Genomic DNA, 14,123 nt, shown 5'->3' with positions numbered 1-14,123 from the left:
AAATTGGGGAGTGTTGGAAGAAGTGTTTCGGTGGCGCGCCGGGCTTGGGGAGGAAGCCACTCGGTGCTAGGCTTCGCGGAGTGCCGGGACCGAGGCCAGACCTAGCTGGGTGACGCAGGGTTTCTTGGCAAAGTTTCTTGGCGGAGTGACCCACATCGCCCACCAGTAGACCGAGGACCCCCACGGGGAGCCGGGCGGGTAGAGGATAATCCCGGGGAGCATACACCAGAAACCTTCAAAACTTTGCAAGCTTGCTTCTAAGCCAACCCGCCTGCAACGAATTTGCTCGGTCCGGAAAGAAGGCGGCTTGGCCAGGTCGGCAACCTTCCTCAAATCCCCGAACTGCACAGAAATTCAGACTTGGCGCTCTAGTTTTCCTCTCCAGCCAGCAAGGTAAAGACTGGTAGGGGACTTGGAGTTAGAAAAATGCCTGTACCGGGCAACAGATGAGAAAGCCAGTGTATGTGCAGGGACACCCACCACACACAGCAGAACCCCCAGATCTGCTCTGTGGACCGGCACAAGCTCATAGGCGACCACTCATACCTTGCACACACGCGTGCGCGCATGCACACATACACTTTACATACACCAAACACACACCACATTTAAACACAACATACGACTCATGTTGCCTTCCGGATCCCCCGAGGTAGGCGATGGGTCTCTATACCGGTGTGGGTTGTTGGTTTTGCTCGGACAGCGGAGGTCAGTTTCCTTGTCGCTCCCCCCACCCCTTTTCTTTATTTAAAAGGAGATCGGGTGTTGACCATTCCAGGATCCCAATTTGGACTTCAGAGTCTCCTTGGTACTATTAGCCTTCCCTCTGTAGCTCTGGGTCTGAAAGGATGGGGCAATACATCTTTAGGGAACAGACTTCGAATAGCCCAGCGAGCCCCCGCAAATCAGTTCTCCCAAAATGAGACAAAGAATCATGTCCGCAAAACATTACATAACCTGCCGAGAAACAAAATCATCCCCCAGTGACTTTCCTTCTGCTTGTACCGGGAGGGGAGTGGGCAACAAAGGGAAGATTAGACGCAGTTCAGAGTAACCCTCTCCCTTTCTTTCGAGCCACCCCCACAAGGCGGTAAAGGGGAGGGCTGGCCAGGAGAAGGGAGGGATGTAGGCCCACGTGGGGGGTGGGGGTGGGGGTGGGGGGCTGGAAGATCTCCTGCATCCATTCCAGAGCCCTTCATACTGCATCATTGACCATCCTCTTCAGTTCCAATTGGAAGAAGATCACCCAGCCTGGAGTTCTTCAACTGCTGCTGAAAGGGGCCAGAGGAGGTGGTGAGAGGGAAGATAGCAAGCAGAGAAGTCTGTGATCTGGGTCGGGGGCTGTGCCAAGGGTCAGTGGCCTCCTTGGGAAAGTGAGTGCAACGTGAAATAGGCTGTTAACCCATAATGCAACTGCTTAGGCCAACTGGGCTGGGCTGCTCTTCCAGTGCTGGTTCTTCTCTCTCTCTCTCTCTCTCTCTCTCTCTCTCTCTCTCTCTCTCTCTCTCTCTCTCTCTCTCTCTCTCTCTCTCTGTGGGGGGGCAGGGGAGGGACTGTGGCAACTGCCCATTAGCTCTCTGCAGCCCAAGTTCTGGATGGCAAGTGGGAGCTGAGCTTTTATTTCCAACCATCATTCAACCCAATGGGGCCGCTGTTGCTTTCCACACAAAAAGGCTGGAGGGCCGGGTCCTGGTCCCCTGGATGTCTGGGGTCACTGGAGGATCCAGGTGAAGACCTGGTATCTGGAAGACAGTACTAAGGGACTGGGGGAGCCTGTCCCAGGACCTTAGAGCTAGAAGGGATACTATGGGGATTGGAGTCTTCTGTTTTGAATAACAGTAATGATTATACCATATGTTGTCAGTGTGCCAGGCACCAAGGACTTAAATGATTCTCTTTATCTAATGATTACAATATTTCTGTATAAGATAGAGGCCACATCCAATTCAGATATGTACATTAAACTTCCTTTTTACAAATGAGGACACTGAGGCATGAAAGGGCCAGATACCCCTTTGAAAAGCAATTGGAGGGGTTGGGGATTTAGCTCAGTGGCAGAGCGCTTGCCTAGCAAACGCAAGGCCCTGGGTTCGGTCCCCAGCTCCAAAAAAAGAAAAAAAAAAAAAAGAAAAGAAAAGAAAAGCAATTGGAGGGCTGGAGAGGTGGCTCAGCGGTTAAGAGCACTGACTGCTCTTCTTGAGGTCCTGAGTTCAATACCCAGCACCCACATGGTGGCTCACAACCATCTGTAATGAGATTAGATGCCCTCTTCTGGTGTGTCTGAAGACAGCTGCAGTGTATTCACATACATAAAGTAAATAAATAAATCTTTTTAAAAAAAAAAAAAAAAAAGAAAAGAAAAGCAATTGGAGTCCAGCCCCCTGGTTGCCATAGTTACCAGGAGACTGTCTTTCCCTATGCAGCAGGGTCAGAGAAGGACCCGAGAGAGGGGAGGGGGCTCCTGGAGAGCAATGTCTGCTATTGAGGCAGTAAGAAAAGAAATAATATTAATAATGACTCGTCACTATTGGAACTCACGTGCCACACAACCCAGGTAAGGGTTCTTATTCTTATTCTTATTCTTGTTTCATAGGTGAAGAAACCGAGGCACAGAAAGGCACATGCAAGGTCTGTGCTCATTTGGCTGCAAGGTAAGAGAGCTAAGGAGGCACTGTGCACTGTGACCTTGAGTGATGGGAAGGTGGGGCCCGGATGGAAGTAGAGGGGCTTGCCTGGGTTGCCTTGGGTACCACAGTGGACAGGGGAAGGGAGTCAGGTGGCAGAGACTTGAGGAAGAGAGATTTGCAATGGGTCAAGTGTGCAGTGAGCAGGGACTCCCCAAAGGTGTGACAGAAAGGACGGGAACCAAGAGAAGGGTGGCTCAAAGACAGTCCCCAAGTGGACTTGGTGAATGGGACAGGGAAGGGTAAAGACTGAAGTACCCGGCCCAGGTAACCAGAGGAGCCCAGGGAAAGAACCATGTGTTGGATTCTGAAGTTTTAAACGCATTTGATTGGTCCGTGAAGCATGGACCAAGATTCCCGGTTGATGCTCCATCAGGCAGGCAGCCACACAGAGTTGGACCCGGCTGTGCTTTCTGCACAGGTGTCTTTCCCAGCCCTGCCAATGTAAGCAGGTGAAACTTACATACATGCAGATCTATGCAAATGAGCAACCCAGCCTGGGCCCAGAGCCAGGCAGGCCAGCCCTCCCCCAACTCCCAGGGACCCAGAAAGGGCCATCCCAGCCCTGACTCACTTGCTGACACGCTGCCTGGAATGCCATCTCCCCTGCCTGGCTTCTTTTAACTTGGTAAACTTGCTCCTGGAATCTCTCTGAAGCTCAGGCCGGAAGTCCCAAGGTGGAACACTGGAAGCCAGGGCTGGGGAGACATTCTAAATCAGAGTACGCATGGAGTTATACTAAGTCCCCCCTGCAAATCAAGTCATTGGAGGTGGGAGACAGATGCCTGTCTGGATTAAAAGTATGCAGTGTGGGCCAGCAACGTGGCTCAGGCCCTACCCGGTGTGGAAGGAGAGAATCAGATCCTTCAGGTTATTCTCTGACCTCCATGTGTGGGACATGACTTGAGTCGCACACCTCAAACAGAAATAAAATAAACATTAAGTGTGTGCATTGTACACGGTATTTCCTGAAAACCTTTGACACACACTGGGGCTTTGTAACAACTTGTGAAGTTTACTAGTTCCATTTTACAGATGGAGACACAGAGGCCCATGTTGAAATGTCTTGTCAGGGAAAACCTGACTTGTGTTCACAGAACTGGCTTTCCAGAGCAGGCAGGCCCTTCTGACTCAGTGTTCTTGGCTCCACTCTGTGGTTTGTGCTGGGCTGAGAGAAGGCAGTGGGGAGCAAATTCTGGAGTCTGGGGCTCAAATTTTCCCAGACAATCATGGAAAAGAAGTGGTGTGTTTCTTTTGTATATTTAATTTTTTTCTCATTTATTTATTTATTTGTGTTATGCTGGGGGATGGAGCCCAGGGCCTTGAGTAAGTTAGGCAGATATTCTGCCAATGAACCTGGGGGGTGGGTAGGGTGGGTGGGACTTAGTCTCTTTTGGTCCTTGTGCACTCCAGAAAGTAAGTTCTTGCTTTGGAAAAGAGTCCATACCCTTTGGGGTGAACCATGCATCTCACTGTGACCACCGCTTGCTTGCTTACTCTCTCCCCTCCCTTCATCCCCTCTCTGTTTCTAGATACAAGGTCCCACTCTGTAGCCCAAGCAAACCTGGAACTCTCAGTCCTTCCTCTTTCAGTTTCCCCAATAGGGGAATTGTACCACTGGCACACCAGGGAGTGTGCTCTTTTTATGAACCTACTAAGTACAAAGTCTACAGCACACGTGGGAGATTGGTATAGATTCTACTCAGTGAATTCAGTCACATGCTGTATGCACCTGTGGTGTGTGTGTGTGTGTGTGTGTGTGCGTGCGCGCGCGCGCACGCGCGCGCACGCGTTGCATGGGGCTAGAGAAATGGCTCGGCAGTTAAGATCACTTCCAGAGATCCTGAGTTCAATTCCCAGCAACCACATGGTGGCTCACAGCCTTCTGTATTGGGGTCTGACGCCCTCTTCTGGTGTGTCTGAAGAGAGCTACAGTGTACTCACATACATCAAATAAATAAAACATACAACACAATGAAGTACCTTACAAACTTGGTACTTGGGCCTCCCCCGCTCATACACCCTGGCTTGTACAGTTGTCTTCCTTTTGTTTACTTACCTGTCTACTGGTGACCATTCAGAAAGGCCACACACTGGCCTAAGTTCTGATTCGAGACAGGGTTTCACTATGTAGCCCAGGCTGACTTTAGACTCTTGGCCCCCCCACCTCAGTCTCCCAAGTGCTGGGATTACAGACCTGCTCTTCTGCTTCTTGCTTCCCTCAGGGTCCCCTCCTGCAGGACTGTAGAGCTCTCTGGACTTTCCCTAGAACTGCTCATTTTCCCTCCCTGTCACATGCTCTTGGTGGGGTTTGCATGGATGGAGTCCTAGTGTGACCGCAGTACATTGGCACAGGGTTGACACGTATGCTAAATGACCTGTGAACAGGAACTCAATAAATAAATGAAAGTGAGTTGTATGTTTGTGTGTGTGGGGGGGTGTATGCCTCTGTCTCTCTCATCAGAAAGCCCAGTGACAGGGGCCCCATTGAGGCCAAAGGGTCACATTAAGAGAGAGGTTTCTGCCAAAGGTCCCTGCTACCTCCTTCCCCTCCCACTGTTTCTCAGCACCAGTTATCAGCTTGGATACTGGCCTTTCCCCCAGTGCAGCCAGGTAGAGTACAGCAGCTTAGAGACCCGGTCAGTCTGAATTCTAATCCTGCCTCCACCCTGCAGTGACTTGGATGAGTAAAACTTCACTTGTGTCTCAGTTTCCTCATCTGGGTAGTGAGTGACACAAGAGCAAGGCCTGCCCCAGAGGACTGTGAGGATTCAGTAAGTTACCTGGTAACTGCATGCGTCCAGGGTTCATCAATCAGAACTCCCTCCTCAGCTCACACTCAGCCTGCCTGGTACCGGTCTCAACCTACTTTAGGAAAGGTTTTTGTATTCTGGGTGTGGTAGCACATACCTGTCACTCAGGAGACTGAGGCAGAAGGATCAAAGGTTCAAGGCTGGTGGTTGGGGACTGGGGATGACTCAGTGGCTGAGAGTGATTGTTGTGAAAGCAAGAGGACATGAGTTCAAATCCCCAGTACCTAGGGGCTGGAATGGGCAAATCTTATTCAGAATCTCTCTCTCTCTCTCTCTCTCTCTCTCTCTCTCTCTCTCTCTCTCTCTCACACACACACACACACACACACAGACACACAAGTTCAAGGCTAACCTGGAACTTATAGTAAAACCTACTCTCAAGAAACAAAAGCTGAGGGGTTGGGGATTTAGCTCAGTGGTAGAGCGCTTGCCTAGCAAGCGCAAGGCCCTGGGTTCGGTCCCCAGCTCCGAAAAAAAAGAAAAAAGAAAAAAGAAACAAAAGCTGAGGATTAAGCTCAGCTCAATTGATAGAATGCTGGCCCAGGATACACGGAGCCCTAGGTTTGATTCCCAGCACCACATAGAACCAGGGGCTATGGCATGAACTCGTAATCCCAACACTTGAGAAGTAGAGGCAGGACAATCAGACATTCAGAAATAGCTTCAGCTACAATAGCTGGTTTGAGACCAGCCTGGGCTACAGAGAACCTTATTTCAAAAGCAAAGTAAAATGAGAAATAAAAGCCCAGGAATCTGGCCTTGTTATTACATCATAGAGCCCAGAGCAGCGCTTGGTGATGGCTGGAGTTGTCCCTCCAGGCTGTAGAATTCATGCAGGTCTGATCCATTCCCAGCTCTCTCGCTATCAGTACCCAGGTCCCCATTCTCATTTGGCATGGCGTCCTGCATCATCCTGAGATGTCTAAGGCAACTTTGATTCTCCAGCCACTCCTAAAGTCACCCTCAGTTTCTCTTGTGTCCTTTGAGGGTCCTTGTTGACTGGCACGTGGAATGCCTCTACACTCAGGATCGCAGCTAAGCCTCACCCTGTCAGGTGGGGCAAGTATTTCTGTCCCCATTTCACAGATGAAGAAACCAGTGCTCAGGATGGCCTAGGACCTTGCCTTGCCCAACATTGCACAATGATGTGAAGGAGCTGGGGCTAGAACCCCAGGCTGCTGTCTCTGGGGAACAGCTGTCTGGGTCTTCCCAGAATATTTCAATAGATTCTTAAGTGGGCAAAGGAAGAAAGATCCTCAAGATGCCAATGGCCAGCTGCTAATAGGTCTCCTGGGCCGTGCAAGAGAATTGGTGGTTGCCTGAACAAAGCCAGACCCTGGCAGCCAGACAGGACAATGAACAGAGTCAAGACTTGGAGAGAGGGCTGGAGAGATGGCTCAGCGGTTAAGAGCACTGACTGCTCATCCAGAAGTCCTGAGTTCAATTCCCAGCAACCACATGGTGGCTTACAACCATCTATAATGGGATCTGATGCCCTCTTCTACTGTGTCTGAAGACAGCTACAATGTACTCATATACATAAAATAAAAAAAAAAGACTTGGAGAGAAAGAAGCAACTGATCCCACAGACAAAGAGGCTACCCACTAATTCTGCGTGACTATCTTATTTTGCTTTGTTTTCTCAGTGTTGTGAATGGAACCTAGAGCTGTGTGTTTGCTAGGCAACCCCTATACCCTGTGTAACTATAGCCCAACTCGGAGTACTCTGTAATTTAAACAAAAAAAATCTATTTTTGTTTTGTTTTTACATTTTATTTTGTGAGTGCATACGTGTGTGTGTTTGTGTGTGTGTGTACTCCTCCCCCAACATATTCCACCACAGGTGAGGATGTCAGAAGACAACTTTTGGAAGTTTGTTCTCTCCTTCCACTAAGTGGATCGAAACGCCGGTTGTCAGGCCTGGTGACAGGCACCTTCACCTGAGCTCTCCGGTGGGTCCTCTCTGACTTTTAAGGCCAGATGCAAGACAGCAAACAGAAACCACAGGAGTGAAGACTCGGGTTCCACATAAAGCTCTTTGTCATAATGTGCTTTCTCAACCGTCCAGTTGCAGCCCAAGTCCTTCCATGTCCTGGGTCCATCATGGGTCCCTTGCTGCAGTGAGATACCCAAGCTTCAGGCCGGCTTCTTTAAACCTAGACATAGAGTCTGTCTCATAAAGTAGCTGCAAGCCCCTGTATCTAGAGGGGCTCCCGCGGAGGCTGCAGGATGTAGTTGAAGATCTGAACTCTAGAGAAAAGAGACAAGAGATTTGAACCCCAGTTCTCTAGTTTACTAGCTAAGCGCCCCTGGACAGGTGGTTTAGGATTTTCAGTTTTCACTTTTCTCATCTGTAGCATGGGGTTAACAACAGCTATGCATGAGGTCATGAGAAGATCAAAGGAAACATCACGTGCCCGGCCCATGAGCACAAGCCCATGGAAAGCCAGTAATGTGAGGTTTTTGTGATGGTGTGTGTGACTGGGGGCTGCATCATAGGCTAGAGGAATGTGCTGGGTACCCACTAATGTTGTATGATTCTGTCCCCCAAGTATCAGGAAAGCAGCTAAGAGGCAACCAGGAAGCAGATAGACTCAACATAGGAAACCGAGTGGGAAACAAACAGACCCTCGTGGAGGTCCAAGGAAGTCTTCTTGCCTTTTCTGTCCCCACACCTAGGCCTGGGATTGAGATGGAGACTTTTCCTGGTTCCTGGAGGACCTTGGAGTCCTTTAGTCTTGTAAAGGTGGCAGGAAGTCCCAGACCGTCCAGCCCACCCTGGAAGCCCTGCCTCTTCTGCACAGCGTGGGGCCGGAAAGTTCTGACTCGGTCACCACCTGTTATAACCACAAACCCTCAACTGGCCCAAGCCTCCAAACCATCGAGATGACGTGGCTTAGCCTGGAAGGTGGTGGTGGCCTCTGAGTGCCAGGCGCCCAGCAGGGCAGGGAGGAGCACTTGGCAGCCTGTGGGCAAGTCCTCGGCCTCCACCCTGTGGGGCTGCTCAACTCCCATGGTCCCTGTGTGTGTGTGTGTGTGTGTGTGTGTGTGTGTGTGTGTGTGTGTGTGTGCCAGAGGTCAACATCACGTGTCTTTCTCAATCCCTGTCCACTGAACCTGGAGCTCCACATTTCAGCTCAGCTGCAGGCCAGTAAGTCACAGGATCCTCCTGTCTCCTCCTGCCAGTGCTGGAATCACAGGCATGTGTGCTGTGTTCAGCTTCGTATGCGGTACTCAGGATCCAAAGCCAGGTCCTCATACATGCATGACTATGTCCCTAGTCCCTCAAACGCCATGGGCCTTAGAGCTAGAAGATATCCGAATCCCCACCCCCAACCCAGTGGATTTTGAATTCTGGAACCAGGAGAGATGGGGTGAGATTGGTAATTTGCATATTAGTAAACACCTTGATTGGAAAATCTTTCAGCCCAGTGCCCCTCAGGAGACACATGAAGAAGGGAACACAAAAGGGGACAAGGCTGGCATGTGTCGACATAGTAAATTGAATGAAATCCCAGCTGTGTAGGGTGTACAGGGTGTCTTTATGTTAGCCATCTTTTTTGAGACAAAGTTCCTCAGGGTTCCTATAGCCCTGGCTGCTCTGTAAATCAGGCTGGGCTGTAACTTAGAGTTCTGCCTGCTGCTGGCCTCCCCAGTGTTAGGATTAAAAATGTGTGTCACCACCGCCCAGCTTTTTGTTTGCTTATATTTTGTCCCATCCCTGACCCCCCATCCCTGGTGCCCTGTCCCTGGTGCCTTGTCCCCAAGACAAAGTCTTACTATGTAGCTCTGGCTGTCCTTGAACTCACTCTGCACACCAGACTGGCTTCAAAATCACAGAGATCCACTTGCCTCTGCCTCCCAAATCCTGAGATTCAAGGCGTGTGCCGCTACACTGGCCCTAAACCAACTATCTTTCAAAGCTCATTCCCCCAGATTAGAGAAGGCCAACTTCACAGGGAAGTCCTTCTTGGGTCTGTCCCCCATACCTCTGTCACAGGCGGTATCAATCATAGGAGAACCAGTCAGCCTCCCCAACTCACCTCCCCCTGCTCCTGCATCCCCAATGCTACTAAATCCAAGAAGGGCTTTGCTTAACTTTAAAAAATTATTTTTATATAAATTGGTGGTATGTATGTATGTATACTGCTTTGATATAAGCAGAAGAAGGTATAAGGTCTCCTAAAACTGGGGTTACAGCTAGTTGTGAGCCTCCTTGTGGGTTCTAGGACTCAGACATGGGTCCTCTGGAAGAGCAGCCAGCGTTAGTAACTACAGAGCCTTTGCTCCAGCCTCCAAAGGAGATTCAAGTGTGGAGTGTAGGCAGGTCCTTTAGGCTGAAGTCTGGAACACGTGGGTGTTTGAGCCAAGTTCTCTCAGGGGCACTCAAATGCTTGGGTGGGTATAGGTAACCCCCAGTGGGAAATGGGGATCCGGTTTGCAAAGCATCATTTTCGGTGCAAACGACACTGTGTTGAAGGCTCGTTTCGTGGGACTCAGGCCTCTCCAAGGCGTGTTGTGGGGTCTCACCAAAGCCTGGCCAACACCATATAGTGAAGTGCTTTCAGAGGAGGATGCCAGGGAGGGGCCAGAAAATGAAGGGACGGGTGGGGCACTAGGTGAGTCACTCCCTCAGCCTCCCACCCCAGGGCCCAACTGCCATCAGAACTGAGCGCCAGAGATTTCATGAACCCGTGTGTCTGTGTGATGGATGGTGTGTGTAATTGTGAGGCTGGTCCGTGTGTGTAACTGTGATTGTGGTGGGTGTGTAACAGATTGTGCGCGAGTGACTCCCCGTGTCTTGGGCGTGGCTCTGCACATTGTGCGGGAGCTATGCAGTTATGGCTGTGTGTTTGTGTGACCATGTGCATAAGAATGAGTGTTATTTTGGGCTGTGTGTGTGAGTCCCAGAGACAGGTTCTGAGAGCCAATGGGTGCTGGGTAGATGGAGACAGAGGTGGCCGGCTGCCTAGCTGTGGTTTGCTGCCCATGTGTGGCTGTTTGGAGGCAGCTGCCATGGATACCTGTGGGACCCTGGGATATCTGCACGAGAGTCTGAATGTTCTTGCTTCAGTATGACCTTTTAGAAGCCACTGGTCTCTGAGTGTCATGGCTTCAAGTGAACTGTGTCACTGTGCACTCCTCTGAGGGACTCGGTGGGTCACTGTGTGACTGTGACTGTGTGTGACACCTTCCTCAGGTGGCTTTGATGTGGTTGAGTTTCTAGGGCCCACAAGGACGCTGCCTCACTCCCGAAGACCTCAAACGATGCTGATGCCTTCAGCACAGCCTGGGAAATCCCTGTCCCCCTCCCCACCCTTCTCCATTCCTTCAGGAGCCTGCTTGTTTTCTGTTTTTACTGCCGAGGGTGAGTTCACGGCCACAGCTGACTCACCATTCTTTCCTAGAGGCTTGATGAAGGATTTGGGATTGCTTGGTTTGGGGCTTTGCTTAAGTGCGTAGTGCATCAAGGCCAAGGACACGAGGGCCTGTGAGCAGGAAGGCACCTTCCTGAGCCTAGAAGGCCAAGATGCCTCCTTGGGTGTCACCATCCAGTTCCCACCCTCCTACCCTGAATTAGAAGCCTCGCTCCTCATCTGAATGTTTTCCCTTCTAGCTGTCACAGGCCACGGAAGGGTGCTGGAGAAGTTGGTTGCCACATACTGGTTCCCGGACCCATATTCCTATGGCTGATTCACAGTGCCCGGTGCCAGCAGGAGCCACAACCGTACTGTGTGGGCGCCCCCTATGGGCAGAGCCTGTCCTAGTGAAAGCAAGGAGCACTTAGGAGGCTGCCAGGGTTGAGGGGGAGGGCATGGTCCTTGTCCCCAAGTGTCTTTTAGTTTCACAGGGGACTTAGAACATCTCTCGGGACCCAGCTCTAAGACAACAAAGAATCATACAGTTTTCTGGACTGGGGGAGGAATCCTAGAGGCTTCTGGGAGGGGCTCAGGAATTTTTGGGACCTAGTAAGAGAGAGAAAAACTCCAGGAGGGTAACTGCCCAGGACCTAGAGAGGGAACACATTCTTGGAAGATCTGAAAGATCGGAGAAGTGGAGAGATTGAAGGATTCCTGTTTTATGTGGGATGACATGGGAGGGCTTGGACTGAACACAGTGCCCAAGGCAGAAGAACTCTGCCTAGGGCAGTCTGTAGATGGGAAGTCCCCCTGGTATCTACCTGGTGTCCCTCCAGCTGCAGTCGACATGCAACTACCCATGTCTCATTTCCAAGGGTAAATTTGAAGGCTTGAGGTGGCCAGTCCAACTGTGCTCTGAGCTAGCCCGCAGGCCCAATTCTCTCCACGTCTATCCTGAAGGTGTTTCTGCCAGGTCCTTGCCAAGCCAGTGGCCAAGGCCATGAAAATTTCTGTCTCCACCATCCTGGCCCACTGCCCCTGCGGCTCCTTCCAGCTCCTGGGACAGGCTAACTCAGCAGATGAAACCCTTCCCCCACCTGGCTCCAGCCCCAGACACCCCCATTCCAACTTAGGCGTGTTGGAAGAATAGTAAAGTTAAGGGGCCGGGCTTTAGGCAGTTCCTGGGTGAGGTCTAACCTCAGTTTCCCAGTGGACGACATGGAGATCTGGTGTGTGGCCTACTGGGTTCCCAGGGTGCATAGGGAGGCTCCAGTGAGCTCATGGGCGTGAAGGCCCTAGTGAGCTGTAAATAGTCCAGTGCCCGTGGGAGGGAAGGGGCTATGTTATTCCAGCTGGGCTCAGCTCCCCACAGGGAGGTTAACCAGTGGGGCTGGGGAACGGGAAGGGTCTCTGAGTCAAGTGCCGAGAACGGCAGAATCCAGTCTGGTACCTCACTGCTAGGTGCCGGTCAGACCTACAGAGGCCACATGTTCCAGGACTAACTACTGTGTGACAGCTGCAGGGTCTGTGACATGGAGACTCTGGGCAAATCATTTGGGTATGTGACTGATGAAACTGCTTTACAGAGAGGGGTTGTACCCAGAACCCTGAGATCACCAGAGTCACCGCTCAGCCTCCGAGGCCTCCGCCATACATGCGTGCCTATTATCCCAACACTCAGAAGCTGGGGCAGGAGAACTGAAAGTTCCAGGCCAGCCTGGGCTATATAACAAGACCCTGTCTCCAAAACAGTAATTAACTAATTAAAAAATTAAATAAAGCGCAAAGAACGTTCTGGAGCTACAACCGGTCTGCTTGGAAGGTCTTGCTACCTTTCTCAAGGTTGTTAAAATTTAAAAAAGTCTCTAGAGCCTTCTCCTTCATCTTCAAATGGGCAAACCAATGCCCTCCCCCACATGCTCCTCACTACCCCAACCTTCCACCTCGGAGCCTGTGGTGAGTAGGCTGCACCTCTTTGGAAAGCTTTCCCCAGACCACACCCCTCCCTACCTCCCCCAAACCTCGCCCCACTAGCTTCCAGCCACGTGGAATCGGGCAAGTCACAGCACCTCTTCAAGCCCCCATCTTCCCATCTGTAAAATGGGATTGCTACTACCCAGCAGGGAGGTGGGGACCAAGGAGTGGCTTGTGGAGTCCCAAGTCCAGTTTCTGGTGCCAGGAAGCCCAGTTAGTTCCTCAGACCTCTAGGAGCATTTCCCACGCCTGTCTTATGTATTGCTGTAGAGTTTCGATACTTTGTTATTTACTGAATACTTAGCAGAAACTTCTTGGGAAGCTCAGGAGAGGTTCTGTGCCTACTTAGAAACAGATGTCAATCCGGGTATAGGAAGTGACATTTGTAGACATGGAAATAGCCAGCCACTCTGACAGCATAGCGATCCTGCCTGGCTGGGACAGAAAAACAAACAAACAAACAAGCAAACAAACAATCAGAACAGAAGCAATCCAGGAAGGCTTCCTGGAGAAGGGTCCCTACAAGATCAGCAAAGTAAAAAATTACAAACCAGCAAAGTTACAAAGTAACAAGAAGGGAATGCTGGCCAAGCGCATGGCGGAGAGATGAGCAGGATGTGTTCAGAGGGGACACAGAAGAGGAAGTGAGGGTTGGAGATTCGATTGGAAAGATCAGGACAAGAACTGGAACGCCCTGAGAGCCAGGCAGAGGTGCTTCGGTACATCAGTGTAGACAAGAGGGCTTGAGTTCTTGAGCAGGGGAGTAAAGTTGGATGAGCCTCCCTCTATTAAACGAAACGGACTTCCAGAAGTTTGCTAAGTGCTTGTTATGTCTTCTCAGTCTTCAAGCAGCCTGATGAAATAAACACCATATTTCTATTGTTCTGGGGAGAGATAGAGAAGGTTGCATTCTCTAAGGTCACAGAATAAAAGAAAGCTGGACCAGCCCGAGTGGCACTACCTCCAGTCCATGCACTTGCCAGAACAGGCCGGGGTCACTGACAGAGGATGTCAGTTAGAACATGGGGCCTTCCTTCCTCACCTGCCCTGACGGCAACCTTCTGGTGGGTTTACTCTGAGGTGTCTCAGCCTGAAGAGATGAAGAACCCCGAGCTTGTTCTCTGGATGGAGGGCCAAGTGAGTGAGAGGGGCAGCCCTGCCTCCCCAAGAGAACAGGGAAGCCACAGTGGACCACAGGCAGGGTGAAGTCCTGGGTTGCGAACGTGGTCTGACACAGTGGCCAGGCAGGAGGAGCCTTTGCATTGGAAAACCAGTCTCCGAGTTTGGTAGAA

The sequence above is a fragment of the Rattus rattus genome, chromosome 9 (assembly GCF_011064425.1).
Source record: "Rattus rattus isolate New Zealand chromosome 9, Rrattus_CSIRO_v1, whole genome shotgun sequence".
Taxonomy (NCBI): domain Eukaryota; kingdom Metazoa; phylum Chordata; class Mammalia; order Rodentia; family Muridae; genus Rattus; species Rattus rattus.
The sequence above is the reverse complement of the archived record's forward strand: the minus strand, read 5'-3'. Positions refer to the sequence as shown.